We start from the raw sequence: 21,766 nt of genomic DNA on the forward strand, positions 1-21,766 counted from the left end.
AACCTTGCTAGCGCCTGTTTCATTTGTGTGAGAAATGGGCCTTTTTTTACTAGTCATATAATAGTTTCCTTGACCTGTGGCAACCTTTTTCACACGGACCTCTCAATCCGCAGTTTGCCTGCCTCATCATTGGTCACTATTCATCAACAGCATTACCCCTTCATTGCTTCAGTGCTACTTATCTTAATTTTATAGTGGACCCACTGCCAACATGGGCCATAATATGAAATTTATAAGAAAAAAAAGAGGATTTGATATTGACAGATGAAGAGGTTATAATATTGATGAATAAATAGTGACCAGTGAGGAGATAGGCAAACTGCAAATTGAGTGGTCCATATGAAAAAAGTTGCCACTGAGGTCTAGGAAACTAATAAATGATATGGTGGTTTGATAATTTTTGATTGGTGTTGGGTGTGTTATGCTACATTTATGAATGACCCCCACTACTGAATTTATTTAAGATGGACTAGTGTATTTGATCTATAGTATGGATATAAGCATTTGCTCCACTTGTGCTCTCGACTTCAGAGTATTTTAGTTTCATTGACTCACTTGAGTCATGTCCCTTCCCAAAATATTTCCAGCTACTATGATGTAGACCCCTTTTGAAGGGTGGAGAACACAAGTGTGTGGAATGTATTACTTGTGAAGATAATCTAAAGCCGAAGCAGGAAGATGTCCGCCATGAAAATCCAAACCAGAAGCCAAAGCAGGAGTAAAGGATGACACAGTGACCAAATCCACGAGGGAGATGTAGTCAAAACTGGATTTATTGAAGCACCAAAACAAGAGAACCAGACATGGACTGTGTTTCGGTGGACGCAGTCGCCTTCCTTAGGGTTCACTATGCTCAACTTAGAGTGGAGGAGTGGCCTACGGTTAGAGCACCGGTCTTGACATCCAGAGACAGCCAGTACAGATCTGCTACTCTTTGTGATCTTGGGCAAGTCACTTAACCTTCCATTTCCTCGGGTACAAACTTAGTTTGTGAGCCCTTCAGGGGCAGGGAAATACCAAGTGTACCTGAATGTAACTCACCTTGAGCTACTACTGAAAAGGTGTGAGCAAAATCCAAATAAATAAATAGAACACAGAGACAACTAAGAGCAACGTCTGGTGCAGAAGATAAAGCCAATAAAAGCAGCAGCCTGTACAGTGTTTCAGTGTGGACAGTAACACACCATGGACAATTCACAGGTCAGCATTAAGCCATACATTGCTCTTAGTTGTCTCGGTGTTATAAGTTGTGCGTAGTGACCCCCTGAGGCAGGCAGCTGTGTCCGCCGAAACAGCCCATGTCGGGTCCACTTGTGAAGATAGGCCATAGAAATCAAGTACTAATGTTCAGCATGAGTATGATACCACTAGAAGAGAAGCCACATTTAGTGATTGAGGCATATTTTCAAAGCACTTACACTTACAAAGTTCCATAGGTTACTATGTAACTTTGTAAGTCTAAGTGCTTTGAAAATGATCCCCTATATTATTTTGAGGTAAGACACCTTGAAAGATTGAATACCAGTAGAGCCATCTGAAGGGAAATGTAACCTTTTGAGATGGTAAGGAGAAGTAGGTTTGTTTGCACAGGTGTACATTGGTGAGTCATTTTACCAGGTCCTCCGTGTGCTACAGAAAAAGTTTTGAAATCCATCCTAGTGGTTGAAGTAGAGCCACTCATCTGATGCCATTTTTGTCATAACCACACTCCCAGTCGTTCTTGTGCCAGGTAGCATGGCTCACTACTTATCTCTGGTCTATAATTTTATGGCAGTCTAGTAAGGAAACAAAAATAATTACTGACAAGACATCACAAAAATATATTTTTTTAAGTTGCATGAAATCGCTTTGCAAATAAAGCATAACTCATCCTTCTACAGACTGTAACATGTTGGACAGAAAAGGTTTTAGGCCATTGAAAATTTGAACGTGTTGGTGTGAGATAGTATACCTACCTGAATCAAGAGACATTTGCTCATGCACTCCGTTGTCACAGTATACAATTGTGCACTCACTGATTGACCCCTGATGAAGGTTTTCTAAAGCTAAAACATGGACCGTGTAGGGTCCAAATAAAGTTTTGATTTGGGAGCATCTTACCCTGGTGTTTGGACTGATATCTTGAAGTTGGTTTCTTTTCCACTTTCTTTTGTGTTGTTGCCCCCTCCTCTCATTCCAGCACACCTCTGCCTCCCTGCAGCCCCTTTCTCTCACACCAGCACACTTTTGCCTTCCCTAAATCAAGCATCACTTGCTACCTTCCTTCCTGCAGATCGAGGATCGCTGCTGCTTCCTTCTCCTTTCCCCTCCGCCGTTGCAGTGCTTGCAGCTTACATTTTCGGGCTTTCTTCGATTCACACAGGCACTCCGAGGCCTTCCTAGTCTCCTGTGTCTGGCCCCCTCTGATGCAACTTCCTGTTGCTAGGGCCGGACGCAGCAGAGGGAAGTCCCTGCAGTGGCTGTGTGAATTGCAGATGACCTGAAAATATAAGCTGCAAGCACTGCAGCAGTGGCGGGGAAAGAGGCAGCAAGCGCAAGAAGCCAGATCTACGGGAGGGGAAAGTAGGGAGCTATTCACTGAGGCATCCTTGAGAGTCTGCTATGGCACACCAGGGTGCTGTGGCGCACAGTTTGGGAACTGCTGGTGTAAGAGTTCCAACTCTTATTTATCTATTTATAAATCCTAAGGTATTTATGTAGTTACAGCTCCACCAGTCCAAAACTCTTTCTTTTGGGCAGAATAATCCATGGCTGTTCTTGCTGCGCTGTTTGCAGCAAGCTGTCCCACTGGGCTTTATCCTGCTGCCAGGCCCACTTAGAACTAGACCTCCCTGTCTGTCCTCTGCTCCAAAGGTGCACTTCCATGAACTGCTGCCTCTGGTACTGAACAGGCTCCTTCCTGGTCTGCTCCTGGGCTGGGTTAACCCTTCTATCCACCCGGTACACTCTTTACAATCCACAGTTAATCCTTCAGTGGGCAAAAAACCCCTATTTATTCAGCTTTAGGTTATTGGACCTATCCAGGTCACCCCTTCGCCTCACGAGTCCTGGCAGGAGTGAAGGCAACCAAGGACCATGTGCTCTGCACAACTGTTTTTATTCTTAACTCTACCCCTATATGACAACATCTATCCATTTAAATCCACAAACATTTCCCTCAGCAGCTTTCTCATAAACACTCCCCTTTGAGCTGGGATTCTCACTCTCCCTTTCCAACTTGCTCCCTCCCCCAGTAACTCTAGAGAAGTTTCTCAGTTTTAGCAATCCCCAATATATTGGGGGTATATATAAAATATACTGTATACACAATGAGATCGTTTTGTGTATAGATTTATTGCCTACATTTTCTGAATCTGAGCTTAGTGAATTACATCCTGAGTTATTTCCCTGCCCAAATAGACAAACAAGCTAGATCATAACTGACCTGAGGTGATGGGCAAGTCACTTTACCCTCCATGGTTACAAAGACTGTCCATGGGGGAAAGGGATTTGAATTCCAGCTTCCCTGGTTGGTAATCTTTCTCTAACCAGTAAGCAGTTACTCCAGTCCACAAATAGGTATACATATATTCAACTCACTAGTAAATTTTAGCTTCATTAGTAATGAGGTGACGAAATTTCTGAAATATAGTAACATTTTTTTGTTGTGATTGAAATTGTAAGGTATTTTTTACTGACTATGTAGTCTGATCTAACTGGGTATATCTGGTTCCCTACGGCTAAGAAAAGCATAGTTCCTTGGTTAAAGCAGCAATTACTTAAACCATCACAATAAGGTTGCCCTCTTTGTGTTCTAGTTTTTTTTTTTTTTTTTCTTGCCCTTACAAGTAAATCGGGATGGTGTTACTCTACAACAGTGCTTCTCACCCCAATCCTCGGGGTACACCCAGTCAGGGATTTTTAGGACATCCCCAGTGAAGATGCATGACAGAGATTTGCATCCCAAGAGGCAGTGCATGGCAAATGTTTCTTACGCAGATTCATTTTTGCATATCCTGACAGCCTAACTGGCTGGATGTGCCCCCGAGGACTGCATCGAGAAGCACTGATCTACAAAATCTTGTGCGGGTATCTTGCTGCTGACTGATCTATGAATGTGGTATAGACTGACACCCAGATATAGGGAGTATAAGCATAACAAAGCAGTCACACATTTTACTTCCACCACCACCAAAAACAAAAAAATATTTATGAAACATGAAACGAAATATATTAGGAGAAAAAAATGGAAACATAGCAGTAAATGAAGTGTTGAGATCGCCCCAGAGCTAGTCCTACCATTTAAAAATGTTTTTATTGGGATGTTTAGGCAACTTTGCAGCACAGTCAAGTACTCGAAGGCAGGCCATCCTATGCCGCTGTAGGTGAATTATCCACCCCCCCCCCCCCACACACACACACACACTCACACTTTGTTTGGCTACCTGAAATTGAGTCCCATTTAATCTAGTAATAGGTAACATAGTAACTCTGCCTTGGGCTGTTTCTTTAATGAAACCTAGAGTATGCTACAGTAGTAAATCCTATCAGAGTGCTATATATTGTAACACCTGAGACAAGGCTCCCTGTGGCACTTACCTGCCTTCAGGAAGCATAGTTCTCCCTGTATGTATCCCTTGTCTCTTCTGTTCCTACTACGACATGAGCTGCCTCCTATTTGCCAATCTGTTTGCTGATGATCCCAGTATACCCTAGTGGAATTAGTTGTGCTCATACTCGGAAAAGGGCACTAGGTATTCTAATGCAATGCTAGTATTTTCCTCAAGGTGTGCAGGACCTTAGTGTGCATGGGTAGCCTTTTAGAGAGACCAGAATAGCGCTGGGTGCATGAAGGGAAGGGAGGCCACTTTTGGCAGTTCAGCACGAGCTTTGGAAAAATACATAGCAGCTTCAAAAATATTTCACTACTTCAATTGCTGGGGTAGGAGAGGGGGTTGTTTATCGAACTTGCTAAAGACTAAAATAAACCTTGTGGGGAGAGAGAGGTATGTGGTAGTCTCCGTAACATTGAATTAAACATTTTGAGTGTATATATAAAGCATACTGTGGTTAGAACTAGTAAAAGCAGAAGGAGTGAGGTATGTCTTTACTGTGTGTCTTGGAATGAAAATCGATAGAGATCTCACTTTGAGAATGAGAGGATTTTTTTAAGGGAAGAACTTTTCAGAGCTGGACACGAAGCAGACAGGAATCATTTATGAATGGAACTGTGCCCCGTTTTCATGCAAGCCTTCAAAAGTTTTCCCTGAACGAGGTTCCCTAGGAGCTACAGAATTGGAAAATACTTGTTGGGCCCGAAAACTGAGCATGTGAACTTTTTTTTCTGTTACTTCTTTTCATTTGCCTCTCAGTACCATGACAATGGCTTGATTTTAATGAATGCTTATTGAAAAGTATAGGGAGGGGAAGAAGGCCCTGAGTTATGGATCTGGCTGGCTGCGGTGACCCCTGTTGCACTGGGTGCTCAGATTTCATCAAGGGAGCGTGCAGTGTCCCTTCCCTTTCTCACGCCCACCCTCTCTTCAGAATTAAAATGGCTATAGGAACTCCTTTGCTGTGACTGCAGAAATGATTCTTCAGCATTCATCCACCAAAAAATGTGAAATGTGGCTTCTAGTCTGAAAAGTAAAACATTTTTTTCTTTATTAAAAGGGGGAGTTTGACTTGTGCCCCAGTGCAGGGATCACATTGCTGCAAGGCACTGGTTTAATATTAAATGCTGAGCACTGCCAGATGCCAGACATTGAGAAGAGTCTGAGTTTTGTCAGCAAATGGGATCTGCAAGTTAATTGGTGTTTTCTGCAGGCTTCTGGCTGTGAAATGAAATTGGAAGCCCTTTAGCCACATGGATAGCATAGGACCTGAATACAAATGTCACATGTCACCATTGAGGCCCACTGTGAGACAATACTGTTCCCACTCAAATGCTCTGCCATTACCTATCATTTAAATATGGGGATCACACTTAAACTAAAAGCCCCATTTGCCTTTTAGTGCAATTTAAATGTCCTCTTAGCAAAAGCTAAGTGACAGATTAAATGAAAAAAGTATCCAGATTTTTAAAACCTGTAATGCAAAACAACCTTTTATTGCTTCTCATGTGCCACAAATGAATCATTAGACTTGTCAACCCTAAACCAAGCCATAATTGGAGCAGCTACTGTTATCAAAGTGGGGACGTTCTTCTGACAGCTTAATAAAGCTGAAACTGTTAAATTAAATCCCAGATGCTTAATCTGATGAAAGCAGTCAGGTAGAAGAATCAAAGACAAGTGTCTGCGGCTTGGTAGAGTGATGAAACCCAACAGCATGTCAACACATACATTACACGAGCAGATATTTTTCTCCCTGCCTGCCCATTGCTGGCATGGTTTCGATCTGTTCTGTCCTTCCTGGAACAGCAAGACTTACAAATGCACTTTGGTCCATTCATAACATTTGTTTCCTTATTCCTTTTAGTACGCGTGCTGCTGAGTTTTACTTTACCTCTTCATCGCACTCCTTTCTTCTCTTTGTAGTTTTGCTCAGTAATTATATTGCTTAAACCCCTTGTGGATATTTTATTTAATTCTGCTTTGGTGCTTTCTCTGCTTGATGCAATTTATATTAAAGGTTAACGGTACCCATGTGTTGTCATCCAAAAAGTCTCTTCCCGCTGCATGTTGACTTGGTCAGCATCAAAATTTCTAATTATAAGAAACTGGGAAACTCCAGCTTAGTTTATTATGATTGTGTTTCATCTTTTATGCTGATTTGACCTTGTCTTGATTATTTATTTTTTAAATATGTAAACTTGATAAATGCAGATTTTCTAAATTGGAGAGAGAAATGAATAAATTCTCAGCTTTGTTGGAAAGGGTGTGGGTTTTGCCCAAATTAATACAGAACCTGTGACTTATTCACAGTGATCACACGTCATTTTAATTAAAGGCAATTTTGAAACTGGTAGACTTCTTAAAATGAACTGAAGGTGTATGTGTGTTGGTATAACCACCTTTTTGCTTCTAATTAAAACCATTGAACTCATTCTCTGGCAAATAATGATTAAATCTGTTTCTAAGTATTAGAAAGGAAATAGATATCTGATTTGCCTTATTTACATTTTGTGTGTGTGTTTGGGTGGGGGGGTTAATACTTCAAGTGAAACAAAAAAAAAAAACAGTTGAAGTGAAGATTTGTTCATTTTCTTATAGCATTCTGGTCATCCTCTTTGTTTCTCCTCATTCCCCACATAAACTAATACAACCTAGCATACAGAAGTCTAGCAGTATGATCCCTTTCGCGCCCTCCCCCCCCCCCCCCCCCCCGAATGCCATCGGAATCTATCACATTAATCAGCCAGCCAGTGTGAAACGCATGGGGAGTGATTATACTATCATACACACTACGATCAGCATGAACCACTTGTCAAGACCAATACATCAAAGTTTAATTCAGTAATAGAATGAATTAGAGCAAAATGAAACATTCTGTTCTCCGAAGAAGCATAACGCCCTTAGCAGCTTCTTCTTATAGGGATTCTCAAAGAAACTGAAGTGCATTAACCATTTTATAATGGTGGGGAGAGAAAATCCCCCCGTGCTGTACAAAAATATTGCAGATCTTTTTCCCCCTCGTTTAGAGGGAAGGCTGGTTCTTGCAATGAGGAACAAAACAGTACTTAGAAGTTTTGCTTGCCTTAGTCATTTGGTTAACAGGTAGGTCCCCAACAGTTTAGTTCAGTGTTTTTCAAACCAGTTCTTGGGACACACCTGCGGGAATCAGATTTTCAGGATATACATGAGAGAGATTTCCATACAGTAGAGGTAGTGTATGTAAATTCATCTCATGCATTTTCATTGTGGATATCCTGAAACCTTGACTGCCTAAGTGTGCCCCGAGGGCTGGGTTGAAATCCCTTGGTTTAATTGGATGATTGTTCCATTGGGACTTTCTGGTTATATTATATTAGAATGTATTCCTTATTGAATTCAGAAGTCTTGTGGATGAGAGGGAGTTGGCAATGGATGAATGTTCTGACCCTGAGACAGACAATGGGGAAAGGGGTGACAGGCAGGACATATCTTTAACTCTGCTGTGTCCATGACTGCTCGCTGTAACAGCCTGCTTACTAGATCAAATATACATAAAATATTAAGTTCCACATTTACGACAGAGGAAATAGAAATAACTTACCTTGTGCAGTATGAATGCAAAGGCTCCGTTGTCCTGTGTTTGCCTTATGCCTGTTGTAAGACCTGTCCACAGACTGATACTAATTACAGGCCAGAGGGCTTTAAAAAAATCACCTACCTCAATATGTATTTTAGTATTATGGCTTATGTAAAGTGCCTAACTCTGTACACTCTGATGTGAGCAGTGTCACCTGCATCATTGAAGAGCAAGTGGATTTGTTACAACTTGTGGCTACTGTAACCTTGAACTTTGGACTCCTGGTCTGAGGGCATGAAGGCACCTGTTTAGGTACCATTTTACAAATACACATAGGCTCCTGTGTCTTTGTAAAATATTAACTTAAGTGGCAGAAATCACTTCTATGTTTTAGACACAGACATTGTAAATGAGTGTAGATGAAGTGCACATTAATTAACATATTTTATAATCTATCTGCGTACTTGCTACCTCTGTCCATGCTCTGCCCAAACTCCACCACTGTACACACTTACCAGCAAAGTACTCATGTTAATACATGTACTCTTATGCTGTTAGAACTTATAACAGGCCACTTACATGCATATATAGTCACATTATGTTCAAAAAGTAATTTATAAAATTACCCGCCAATTTATTTCTCTCTTCAACCAGAACTAAACCTTTTTACTTCTTAGTTTAGGTAGGTAAGAACATCTTTATTCACTTGACCCTAAGTAGTAAAGTCAGTTCTTTTAGAAACCAAACAATATTCTGCTTCTTTAGAGGGAATGGGTGTCTCCTCCTATATCTTGTATTCCTCAGTGAGTACAAAAAATGAGTTAAATAATCATTTTACACTTTGACTGCTGCATTTGTGCTGAGTAAATGTATCTGATGTGTGAGCAAGGTCATCTTTTGAGACACCCACCTTAGCACTTTCTGATACACTGTAGTCCTGTTTTTCAGTAAATAAAACAGACTGACAACTACATTGTTTTTTTGTACCTCACTCTGACACTGTGGCAAGTTGGTGGGTCATAAATTTGTTAAATGAAATTAAATAAATGGAATGCAATGATACAGAAAATGCTGCTCTGTGGGTATCAGGACTATTTATTATTTATCTGGTACTTTTAAAAAAATCTTCTTTAATGCAGAATACAACAAAGCAGTTTACAAAACTAAAAATGAGAACGTAAAAAGGAATGCTATGATTGGATAGTCCGAGAGAGAACCAATAAAATGAAATCATAAGAATCAGCAAAGGAACGGCTCCTGGGAGCCAAAGAGAAAAGAAAAAGACTATGTCCCTAATTCACTGGAGACAGCTATAGCCCACACCTAGTCTGAGAACACAAGGCAGAACAGATAAGTCTTAAGAGCTGCCTTTTGCTGAAAGAGCAGGTTGGTTGCTTTATTTCTAGATAAATTTTAACAAAATCAATAGGTGGGTGTATGGAGCATTCTTTTCCTTTTCTCATCAGGTCTCTGTTGACAAGAATCTGGAGAATCCTTTTCAAAGCAATCGTGCTTTTCCTATGTTCTTGAATGTTAGTGGTTGGTGGGAGAGTGTAAGCAATGCAGTGGAGAATTTAGTATTGTTAACCTATATTTTCTAAACATTTCTACTCTCTTATAGCTAGTTGCTCTCAGATTGGTGGGGAGGGGGAAACGAATGAAACTGAATCTTATAAACCAAGAATGTTAGGTGTAATCTCAATCTCTCAAATGCACCTCTGGTACTGTTAACATTTGCGTAGTACCAAAGAGAGCTTCCTTCTGATAGGCTGTATTATATACAAACAACATATGTGTAAGATGCACTTGAGAGGCTTTTAATCAAGCAGGTGGTACCCAATACAACAGCGACTGTTTCAGTACCTTTCTGCTGCATTTTCTTGGTCTCTGTTTGCATCTCCTTGTATCTTTACGAGTAGTCACTTGGTATAGACAGTTCTATTAAACGCTGCTATCTTGTATCTATCCCTTAACTCAATGTCCCATTCTCTACAGTAGCATTGAGTTTTTATCTGTTAGGATGATCATAGTGGGAGATTTACAGCTTCTTCATTCTGTAATTCTGTAAAGGTCTCAATCCCAGTGTTCTTCTACAGCGATATCTATAGTTTGCAGTGGATGATCTGTGCTAACTTTTATTATACCTAGCTGTGTTCAGGCCTTCTGAAAGCTTGTCACCTCCAGCAATCAGATGTGCAACCGTTTCCAGTTCTGCGCTACAGAATCTGCATTTGTCTGTATTGCCAAGGTGTGTTCTATACTGATGTGAGCCATCTTGTCCACAGTCAGCTGTTCTGTGTTGCAGTTACAGTATCCTCTCATCGCTTTTTGCCCTGGGATTGGTAGTATGTATTCTTGCTACTATTTGGGTTTCTGCCAGGTACTTATGACCTGGATTGGTTACTGTTGGAAACAGGATACTGGGCTAGATGGACTAGCAGTATGGCTGCTATTATGTTCTTGTTCACCTCTCGGCTGTTCCCTTGTAAGATTTTAACCTACATGGTTGCTGTGTGAGACATATTCAATGTGCTAAAACAGGAATCTAGGCCTTTTCTCAGCTATTCCTACTTTATTCATGAAACTCCTGAAGCAGCACTTGCTCTTTTCATAGAAGCTGATTGTTTAATCAAAATGAACAATGCTTCACCAGGGGCGGACAACCTGTCACCCAAATGTGGTTCGTCATTGAATTTTATGTAACCTGCGATACCATGGAAGTATACACAGAAAATGCCATTAATCGGAGTTCTGGCAATTTTAAATACTGTATCTTGCATATATTTTCAGCAATTTGTTTCCATTGTTTTTAGTTAAATTTGTATTCATTTATCACAAAAGGTCTGAGGAACGTTGTGCATTTCTGGTTCCGTTATTATGTAATGTTGCACAGGTCTGATGGCCCTTATTTCTCTCTCTTCTCTTACATATCTGTACCTTGATCTCTTGTATTGCTCAAAGCCGGGCAACTTATTTGTTGTTCTGTCTTATAACTTATTTGCTGTTCTAAGCTATATATCTAATTGATGTAAACCACACTGAACTGGGGTAAGGGGATTTTGGCGGTATACAAATCCTAATTTGAATTGAATTAAGGTAATATTGACATTCATTTAGCCCTCTATATATAAGGTGCATCCCTCGCCCTAGCAGAATTCATATCCAATTATAACCAATGCATGACATGTTTTCTTCAGGAAGTGGAATCATATACAGATCTTGGATAGTCCACCTTAGCATCATGTCAGGCTTTCATCGCATTAATATTTTTTTTGGGAGGGTACATATATCTTGATTTTTGCTGCTGGATTTGTACAGGTTATTAGCGATCTTCAGCTTTTATAGGGAAGTTGAATCTAAAACCATGCCATCTTTTTCTTCTGGGTACAATTGAGCCCTTTATAATGCATATTCTTTTGTGGTAAAATAACTGTTAGAGGAGCTCACTCTCACATTCTGAAATAAAATCATCTCATTAGGCAGTAGGAGTGGCTGAGGTAGTTTATAACAGATTTCTTGTATAATAGCTAGAAAATAGTAAGCAGAAGACATTTGTTTTCCTTTTTATTGCATTTGGAACTAAAGAGTAAAATAGTATTTTAAAATGGGTGCCTGAAGCATTAACATGGGCTGTATTTGTTGTGGATGTATAGCTGTGCATGTAGTGGGTTTGCTCTCTTGTCTTCCCTGGATGCTGGAGTCCCTTAAGAATTACATTTAAAAAATTGAGGTTTGTGAGTTCTCTAGTACCCATTCTTCACCATCTGGAAAAGGACCTGTATTGTCTTGAAGTCTCATGTAGATAATCTCCTTCTTTAATTTTACACGTACTTTCATTTTAAGGTATCCTAACAGAAGGCAATTTTTTTTTTTGATACTAGCTATTTATGGTAAGAGTGGAATTCTAGTGGTATAAGAGTGTAGGATGTGTTTGTATACATGTACACTATGTATATGTGTACATATTCTGTCAATCTAAGGGGTCCTTTTACTAAGGTGCGCCAAAAAAATGGCTTGCGCTGGTGTGTGTATTGAACACGCGCAGGTCCATTTTTCAGCTCACCTGTGTCCGTTTTGGGCCTGAGACCTTACTGCCACCCATTGACCTAGCGGTAAGGTCTCGCGCGTTAACTGGCCGGTAATGGTCTGTGCACGTACAATGCTGATTACTGCCCACTTAGCGCCGCGCACTGGAAAATTCCCGGCTCGCTTAGTGGGCGCACATAAAAAATGATATTTCCGCCTGGGCCACGTGGTAGATGGGTGGTAGTTCAAAATTGACTTGCGTAGACGCCTATACAGCTTAGTAAAAGGGCCCCTACATTTTTTTATATATAAATAAACCTTCTATACTACCATTCCATCTGTTCTAAATGGATTGTAGTATGTTTTTTTAATTTTTAAGTTATATATAATTTATGTGAGAATATTAAGAATACCGGAGGAAACTGAAAGAAGCCAAGAGAGAGGTACATCTGGCGAAAGCGCAAGCGGAAGAACAAATGGCTAGAAGGGTAAGAAGGGGTGACAAAAATTTCTTCAGGTATATTAGTGAAAGGAGAATGACTAAAAAGGGAATTGTGAGACTAAAAGATACTGCAAACCGCTATGTAGATAATGATGAAGAAAAGGCAAATTTGCTAAATAGATACTTTTGTTCTGTTTTTACTGAAGAAAATCCGGGAGAAGGACCACGATGGACTGGCAAAAGTTCATTTGAGAATGGAGTGGATATAGCACCGTTCACGGAAGAGAGTGTGTATCAACAACTAGAAAAACTAAAGGTGGACAAAGCCATGGGACCGGATGGGATCCACCCCAGGATATTGAGGGAGCTCAGAGAGGTTCTAGCGGGTCCTCTTAAAGATTTGTTTAATAAATCCTTAGAAATGGGAGAGGTTCCGAGGGATTGGAGGAACGGCGGAGGTGGTCCCTCTTCACAAAAGTGGTGATAGGGAAGAAGCTGGAAACTACAGGCCGGTAGGCCTCACTTCGATTATTGGAAAAGTAATGGAAGCGATGCTGAAGGAAAGGATAGTGAATTTCCTGGAAGAAAATGAGTTGCAAGATCCGAGACAACATGGTTTTACTAAAGGGAAATCGTGCCAAACGAATCTCATTGAATTCTTTGATTGGGTGACCGGAGAATTGAACCGTGGACGTGCTATAGACGTAATCTACTTAGATTTCAGCAAGGCTTTTGACACGGTTCCCCACAGGAGGCTCTTAAATAAACTGGATGGGCTGAAGATAGGACCCAAAGTGGTGAACTGGATTAAGAACTGGTTGACGGACAGGCGCCAGAGGGTGGTGGTGAATGGAGTTCGCTCGGAGGAGGGAAAGGTGAGTAGTGGAGTGCCTCAGGGATCGGTGCTGGGGCCGATTCTGTTCAATATATTTGTGAGTGACATTGCCGAAGGGTTAGAAGGTAAAGTTTGCCTATTTGCGGATGATACTAAGATTTGTAACACAGTGGACACCCCGGAGGGAGTGGAAAACATGAAAAAGGATCTGAAAAAGCTAGAAGAATGGTCTAAGGTTTGGCAATTAAAATTCAATGCGAAGAAATGCAAAGTGATGCACTTAGGGTGTAGAAATCCAAGAGAGGCGTATGTGTTAGGCAGTGAGAGTCTGCTAGGTACGGATGGGGAGAGGGATCTTGGGGTGATAGTATCTGAGGATCTGAAGGCGATGAAACAGTGTGACAAGGCGGTGGCCGTAGCTAGAAGGTTACTAGGCTGTATAGAGAGAGGTGTGACCAGCAGAAGAAAAGAGGTGTTGAGGCCCCACCTGGAGTATTGTGTTCAGTTTTGGAGGCCGTATCTTGCTAAGGATGTAAAAAGAATTGAAGCGGTGCAAAGAAAAGCTACGAGGATGGTATGGGATTTGCGTTACAAGACGTACGAGGAGAGACTTGCGGACCTGAACATGTATACCCTGGAGGAAAGGAGGAACAGGGGTGATATGATACAGACGTTCAAATATTTGAAAGGTATTAATCCGCAAACGAACCTTTTCCGGAGATGGGAAGGCGGTAGAACGAGAGGGCATGAAATGAGATTGAAGGGGGGCAGACTCAAGAAGAATGTCAGGAAGTATTTTTTCACGGAGAGGGTGGTGGATGCTTGGAATGCCCTCCCGCGGGAGGTGGTGGAGATGAAAACGGTAACGGAATTCAAACATGCGTGGGATAAACATAAAGGAATCTTGTGCAGAAGAAAGGGATCCTCAGGAGCTTAGCCTAGAATGGGTGGCAGAGCTGGTGGTTGGGAGGCGGGGCTAGGTTGGGCAGACATATACGGTCTGTGCTGGGGCTGGTGGTTGGGAGGGGGGACTAGTGCTGGGCAGACTTATACGGTCTGTGCCGGGGCTGGTGGTTGGGCGGCGGGGATAGTGCTGGGCAGACTTATACGGTCTATGCCAGAGCCGGTGGTGGGTGGCAGGGATAGTGCTGGGCAGACTTATACGGTCTGTGCCAGAGCTGGTGGTTGGGAGGCGGAATAGGGCTGGCCAGACTTATACGGTCTGTGCACTGAAGAGGACAGTACAAATAAAAAAAGTAGCACATATGAATTTATCTTCTTGGGCAGACTGGATGGACCGTGCAGGTCTTTTTCTGCCGTCATCTACTATGTTACTAAGTTGGAAACAATGTGCACATTAAAATGTTTTGATACCCATCTCAGCTTTAAAGTAGCTTTTGTACATGTGATTTGCATTGACATTCTTGAGTACACTATTGCACTCTTATAGTGAAATAAACCCCCTTCCTCATAGCTGGCTTTTTAAAATACACTTTAACTCCCCTCCCCACCACACCACACTTTCTCGCTTCTATTTTCAGCAGTGTCATCCTTTAGTAAAGCTATTCTGCTGCTTTTGTATACCTCATGTTTTGTGTGCAAGTTTTTGATCTAGGGTAACCAGAGGTCTGATTTGTCTCCATAATGGTCCTTTTGGTAAACGCACAATTGCTTGCCTAGATTTTAAGATATCTTGCAGCATATTGTTCTGATGCACATTTGTTCAGGAAACAGTACACTGTAGGGGTGGGTAAGAGGGAGAGATTCTGTGATTTAAAAACAAACAGATGCTGGTTAAGAGTGTATTCTGTGAATGCAGAATGCATAGATCAGCTCTTAGTCATTTTTGAAAAGGACAGAGTGCGCCTATGTAACTGGTTCCTTCAACAGAGCTATTGAATGAAGTAGATAAAATCTGTGACAGTAGTTTAATTTTGTGGTGGTTTCTTTACTCATTCCAATAAATTTGAATGGCAACCAGTTTTGTTTTTTCTTAGAAAAATTGTGTTTTTAAAATAATGATTGCAGGAGAGGAGGTGGGTGCTTTGCAGACTTTCAAGGATTCTTTCAGATGTTCAGAAGATTGTGTAAAATGCATACTTAGTGCTGCTAAATAGTACTGTGGCACCTTCATGGTATTGTCCCAAGTTCCATCCATAGAGAGACAAGTGATTAAAAAGAACATACATGTATATGAAAATTGTGCTATGGCAGACCTTGATGCATTCATAGCTGTCCCTTTCCACATGATTTGACTTGATTGTATACATTTGTGAAGTGTCATCAGAAATCAACTTGTTTTAAAGTTCCCCAAAAGGGATAAAGGTTAACAGATATTCCAGTTACTTTTATTGCCATTGTTTAGTAATTAGGTTAAATCTAATCCCATTGAATGCCACTGAAGTCTTAATGGGCAAGATCTGCATGTACAACTTAGAATTGGCTACTGAATAAATGTCAGCTAATTGGTCTTGGTAAAATCAGTAAGAATTGCATGTGCATCTTATATATTTATAAATAGGTTTTATGGAATATATATTAAAATTCACACGTCTTTACATTGTCACCAAGAAATCCATATCAATGAGTGACAGAATGCCCTACACAGGTTGTTGTTTTTTTCCAAATGTCTTACAAGTTATCTGGACAATGGGGTACTCCTGATTTTTAATTTATTTTCTCGCCTACAACATGCTGTAAAACCAGATCCTAAAGCCACCACTCTTAACAAAACCAGACCAAAGATTTGACACATCATTGCATTAACAAAAGGGCCCACCTTAAAACGCTGTATTTTCCTCTTGCCTTCTCCTAGTGATCTCCTTTTAATGACTCCCTCCTGACTTTCCTCTCCTTTACTGTGCTGTCAGATCACCAGCAACTGCCTGTAACGTGTTTAAATTGCCATAAGCAGTTTCACGTTTGAGGTACCACCTTCAAAAAACCTTCACTGACCTGTGCTTTTGTTTTCATAACTCGCAAAAAAACTCCAGACTGCCCATAACACAGCTGCCAGGCTGATATTTGGTAAATCACGATTCGAAAGTGCTAAACACCTTCGAGAAAAGCTGCACTGGCTCCCAATCAAAGAACGTATCATCTTCAAAATATGCACCTTAGTCCACAAAATTATCTGCGGCGTAGTCCCAGGATACATGACAGACCTCATAGATCTATCAACCAGAAACAGAATCGGATCATCACGATCATACCTAAACTTACATTGCCCCAATTGCAAAGGTCTTAAATACAAAACAACTTAAGCATCCACCTTCTCCTACGTAAGCACACAGTTAAGGAATGGACTCCCGAAAGCTGTAAAAACAACCAATAACCACCTAAACTTCAGAAAATCAATAACAACCAACCTCTTCAAAAAGGCTTACCTCACCAATCCAACGTAAATCCCCACGTCCAGCAACACAGCTCAACCAATGATCATACTGAACAATATACAATCTTCATTCCATACGACCTTCACGGTGCCTGACCCACACCTACCTCATTTGACCACAATACAACCTTGTATTTGTTATCAACCGACTGGCGAACACCTTTACGGTACTATGTAAGCCACATTGAGCCTGCAAATAGGTGGGAAAATGTGGGGTACAAATGTAACAAATAAAAAATAATTCCATGTTTAGACTCTGCCTTAAGACAAAGTACTGCCATTATTGTCTTTTCATGGGTGAAATAAAAGCATATATATCTGGTCTTAAAGTGTTGGTTTCCATTGCATATTTCTGGAGTGCTTTGGTGATGATTTAAACATTGGGTGGAGAAACAGCTTGATAAGTATTGGCCAGTAGGTCTGATTTGATATCAGCTGAAGTCATACATAGCAGCATTGAAAGATCCTTTATTTTGCCATGTATGTAAAGGGCTGTAAAACTATAGGGATAACCAAGTGACCAGGTGCATAGGAAAGCTTAGTTATACAGATCTATAAAACAAATTACTCAGCTACATTGCCCAGCTCGGCCAACAGTGTTTTCTTAATGGTATGTAGTAGCATAAGCATAGTAGTATTCACGAATGCAGCCAAAGCATGGGTAAAAAAAATAAATAAATAAAAACAAAAATGTTTTATTGTATAGTAAAAGAGAACCTCCAGCTCATCTGTTGCATGCAGAGACAGTTAACTTAGTAGTTCTGAAGCAAAACCAGGGCCTGATTTTCTTTCCAGTTATATACTTTACATGGTGCATTAACTCGACAGCAACAAACAAGGCAAGGCAGTGCAAACAAGCAAGGCAGTGCTTCTGCAAAGCCACAATTCAGAGTTTCCCACTGTTCAGATAAGAAGCTTTTTCCTATCTTTGGGGAAACTTCTGATATCTTACGTTAGAGGGTGGTTTCTTCCTTCCCTGGGCCTGACTTGTCTCCCTTCTGTGACTTAAACTGCCCTGAGTGCACCATGCTCTCCATGCTAAGCCCTCCAGGGCCCAGCCTTTTAGTGTGACCCTGTGAGAGAGTGCTAAAGGGAATTGACATCTTCCTGTACAGTAACACTCTCCTGTCTGTAGGAGCTTGTTGTATCTGAACAGGAGTTTGGGATGAAGGGATCCCCCTTTTCAGGGTTTGAAACTTGACCTGAAGCCTTTGTTCACCACAGAATTCAGCTGAGTAACACAGTAGTTTGATAGCCAGTTTTCTGTACTGCTTGCTTTTCTGTGAGCTTTGCTAAAGGCCTGCACAGTGAAGTTACATCATCCTTCTCTTCCAAGAAGAAACCAACCACTCTATAGGTATTTTATAAATTAATTTGACATGAGTGTATATTTTGTTTGTAGCAGTGTACTGGGACAGTTTGAGCGGGGCGTGGATAGTTTGCAAATATGCACGTAGTTTGTAAAATACACTAATTTATGGAAAATTTATGTATATACTTGAATAATTTAGGCATAGAGATATACATGTGCCCCACAGTGCAAATTCCTATGCCTAAAAGGCTGGCGTGATTTATGCTATTTATGCTAGTGTTTTATAAAAACACGGACAACTGTATAAAATAGCACCAAATTATTTATGATGTTTATATCCCACATTATCCTGAAAACAAGCTCAAGTTCAGTGTGGCTTACAGTTTAGATTAAAAAATAGAGAGTTTGAATTTCAACAATAGTGAAGTATGATGAAGTGGTTGAGAGTAACAGATTAGCAAATAAACTATAAATATTGATAGATTCGCAATACAGAAGAGAGACAAGATTATCAACTGGCTATTGCTATATTAACTAATGTATTAAATTCTGGAATGAATTGGTGAAAAAATGAGTTTTTAGCAGTTTTCGGAATTGTAAGTAGTTAGGATTATCAATAGAAATCAAACAAAATAAAACATGGAAAAGAAAATAAGGTGATACCTTTTTTATTGGACATAACTTAATACATTTCTTGATTAGCTTTCGAAGGTTGCCCTTCTTCGTCAGATCGGAAATAAGCAAATGTGCTAGCTGACAGTGTATATAAGTGAAAACATTCAAGCATTACTATGACAGTCTGACAGGGTGGGAGGATGGGGGTGGGTCGGAGGTATGCATGGGGACATCAAAGCATATCATTGATATTCTAACAGGATGGGTGTGGATAGGTGAGGGGTGGGGTGATCAACAGAGACATACAGCTTTATGGTTTATAATGGGCTAGGAACCCCAGATCCTTGTTAAGTCCTTTCTGTTGGGTGTTAAAATATTCAATCATTCTGACTTCAAAGGTCTTACGTTCTTGTATGGTTTTAAAGTTACCTTTCAGAATTCTCACTGTGAAATCACTGGTACACTGTCCTGGTTCTGTGAAGTGCTGTCCCACCGTGGTGGGGGCCCTACTGGCTGTATTGTTCATGTGATGTCTATGTAAATTGAATCTTGTCTTAAGCATCTGGCCTGTTTCTCCAATATAGCATCCTTCGTTACATTTTTTACACTGAATGATATATACCACATTGGAAGATGAGCAAGTGAAAGATCCCTTTATGTTGAATATCTTTCCTTTGTGGGTAACTGTGGGGTCCTGTGAAATATTTTGGCATAGTTTGCAACTGGATAAATTACAGGGACGTGTGCCCTTCTGTTCCTTTTCAGTCTGTGATGGCAGTTTACTTCTGATTAGCTTGTGTTTTAAGTTGGGTGGTTGTCGGAAGGCCAGTACTGGTGGGGATGGGAATATCTCTTTCAGTAATTCATCCTCCTGGAGTATAGGTTGTAGATCTCTTATGATTTTCCTCAGTTTTTCCAGCTCTGGATTGTATGTCACTACCAGGGGAATTCTGTCTGTGGATTTTTTCTCCTTGTACTGTAGCAGATTCTCCCTGGGTGTTTTGAGGGAGGAGGCAATATTCTTGGAGATTATTTTGGGGTTGTAGCCTTTCTGTTTGAAGGATGCACTCAGGCTTTTAAGGTGTCTGTCTCTGTCCCCTGGGTCAGAGCAGATATGGTGGTATCTTGTGGCTTGGCTGTAAATGATGGATCTTTTTGTATGTGAAGGATGGAAGCTGGAGTTGTGGAGGTAGGTGCATCTGTCTGTGGGTTTCTTGTATATAGATGTTTGTATACAGCCATCACTGATTGAGACCGTGGTGTCCAAAAAATTGACTTTTTCTGGGGAGTAGTCAATTTTGAATCTAATTGTAGGATGGTATGTATTGAAGGCAGAATAAAATTGTTTCAGAGTTTCTTCACCCTCCGTCCAAATCATAAAAATGTCATCGATGTACCGGTAGTATTTTAGAGGTTTGGTCTGGTGTATATTCAGAAATGTCTCTTCCAGCTCAGCCATAAAAAGGTTGGCATATTGGGGTGCTGTCCTGGTGCCCATCGCAGTGCCCATTATTTGCAGATAGATATCATTGTTTAAGCGGAAGTAGTTGTGAGTTAAAATGAATTTGATTAATTTTGTAATAGTTTCTGGTGAGTATTGATGGTCCAGTGTGGATTTTTTTAGGAGTCTTCCACATGCAGCTATGCCATCCGCATGTGGAATGTTGCTGTATAGTGATTCTACATCCATCGTGACCAGAAGGGTGTTAGGTGGTAGTTGCTTGATATTTTTCAATTTATTCAGATAGTCTGTGGTGTCTTGTATGAAGCTGTTAGTTTTGTGTATGAGAGGTTTCAGAATTCCCTCTATGAATCCAGATATTTCTTCCGTGAGTGTGCCAATACCTGATATGATTGGTCTGCCAGGGTTTCCCGGTTTGTGGATCTTGGGTAGCATGTAGAATGAGCCCACAGCAGGTTGGTTTGGTATGAGTTTCTTCAGGTGAGGTTGTGCTTGTGTAGGAAATGTTTTGATAAGGTCCCACCCTGTCAGACTGTCATAGTAATGCTTGAATGTTTTCACTTATATACACTGTCAGCTAGCACATTTGCTTATTTCCGATCTGACGAAGAAGGGCAACCTTCGAAAGCTAATCAAGAAATGTATTAAGTTATGTCCAATAAAAAAGGTATCATCTTATTTTCTTTTCCATGTTTTATTTTGTTTGATTTCTATTGATAACCTTAAGAGTGGACTAACACGGCTACTACACTCCTCTATTTAAGTAGTTAGGATGAAATCTAATAGATTTTAGGAGAGAGTTCCAACATTTGGTTCCAATATACGTGAGATCAGCAGAAAGTACTGTTTTATATACCACATTTTTAAAATTTGGTGGACAAAATATGAGGATCCCTAGATCCAAGGAAGGATTTGTGAAGATATTTCTATTAAATGGTTCATATAATCTGGAGCCAGTCCATGTAATATCTGAAATATAAAGGTTCATGGCTTGAATGAGATCCTGGCTTTAAGTAGGTGCCTACTTGCCCTCTCAAACCAGGAACCCTGTTATAAAATTGCCCTCTATAAGACAGATTTGCAGACATAGTGAAAGTCTTCTGGAAAAATATGCTAGAGACTGATTATGAATCAAGAGATTGGTTCAAAAGACTCCTATTGATTTTCAGACCTGTGTCATATTGTTTTTTTAAGAAGTCTTTGGGTAGAGATTTTGTATGTGGTCCAATAATATGATCAGTTCAGATCTGCATAAGGAAAGCAAACAAAATAACCAGAAACAAAAATATATACTACTGTGAAAGTAAATTTGAAGATCACATATTTCTTTAACTTTGACATTTAACCAGTTGACTGACAAATGTTCTATGCACTTCGGAATTAAAGATGAGGCAATAGAAGTGAATTCTAGTGTATCACTTGCTATAGAATTTTACAATTATCATTTTCATTCTACTAGCTAATAGCCTGTAGAAAATATATATTGAGTCATTGCTTTGAGAAACATTCTTGTATTATATTATTTAATA

At 40.3% G+C, this 21,766-nt stretch overlaps 1 protein-coding gene across 1 annotated transcript in view; it reads left to right on the forward strand.

Annotated features, from left to right (window-relative positions):
* ZSWIM6 (zinc finger SWIM-type containing 6) overlaps positions 1 to 21,766 on the forward strand; it is a 338,014-nt gene that overhangs the window by 235,418 nt on the left and 80,830 nt on the right. The window lies entirely within an intron of this gene.

This window comes from Microcaecilia unicolor, chromosome 2 (genome assembly GCF_901765095.1).
Source record: "Microcaecilia unicolor chromosome 2, aMicUni1.1, whole genome shotgun sequence".
NCBI classification, from domain to species: domain Eukaryota; kingdom Metazoa; phylum Chordata; class Amphibia; order Gymnophiona; family Siphonopidae; genus Microcaecilia; species Microcaecilia unicolor.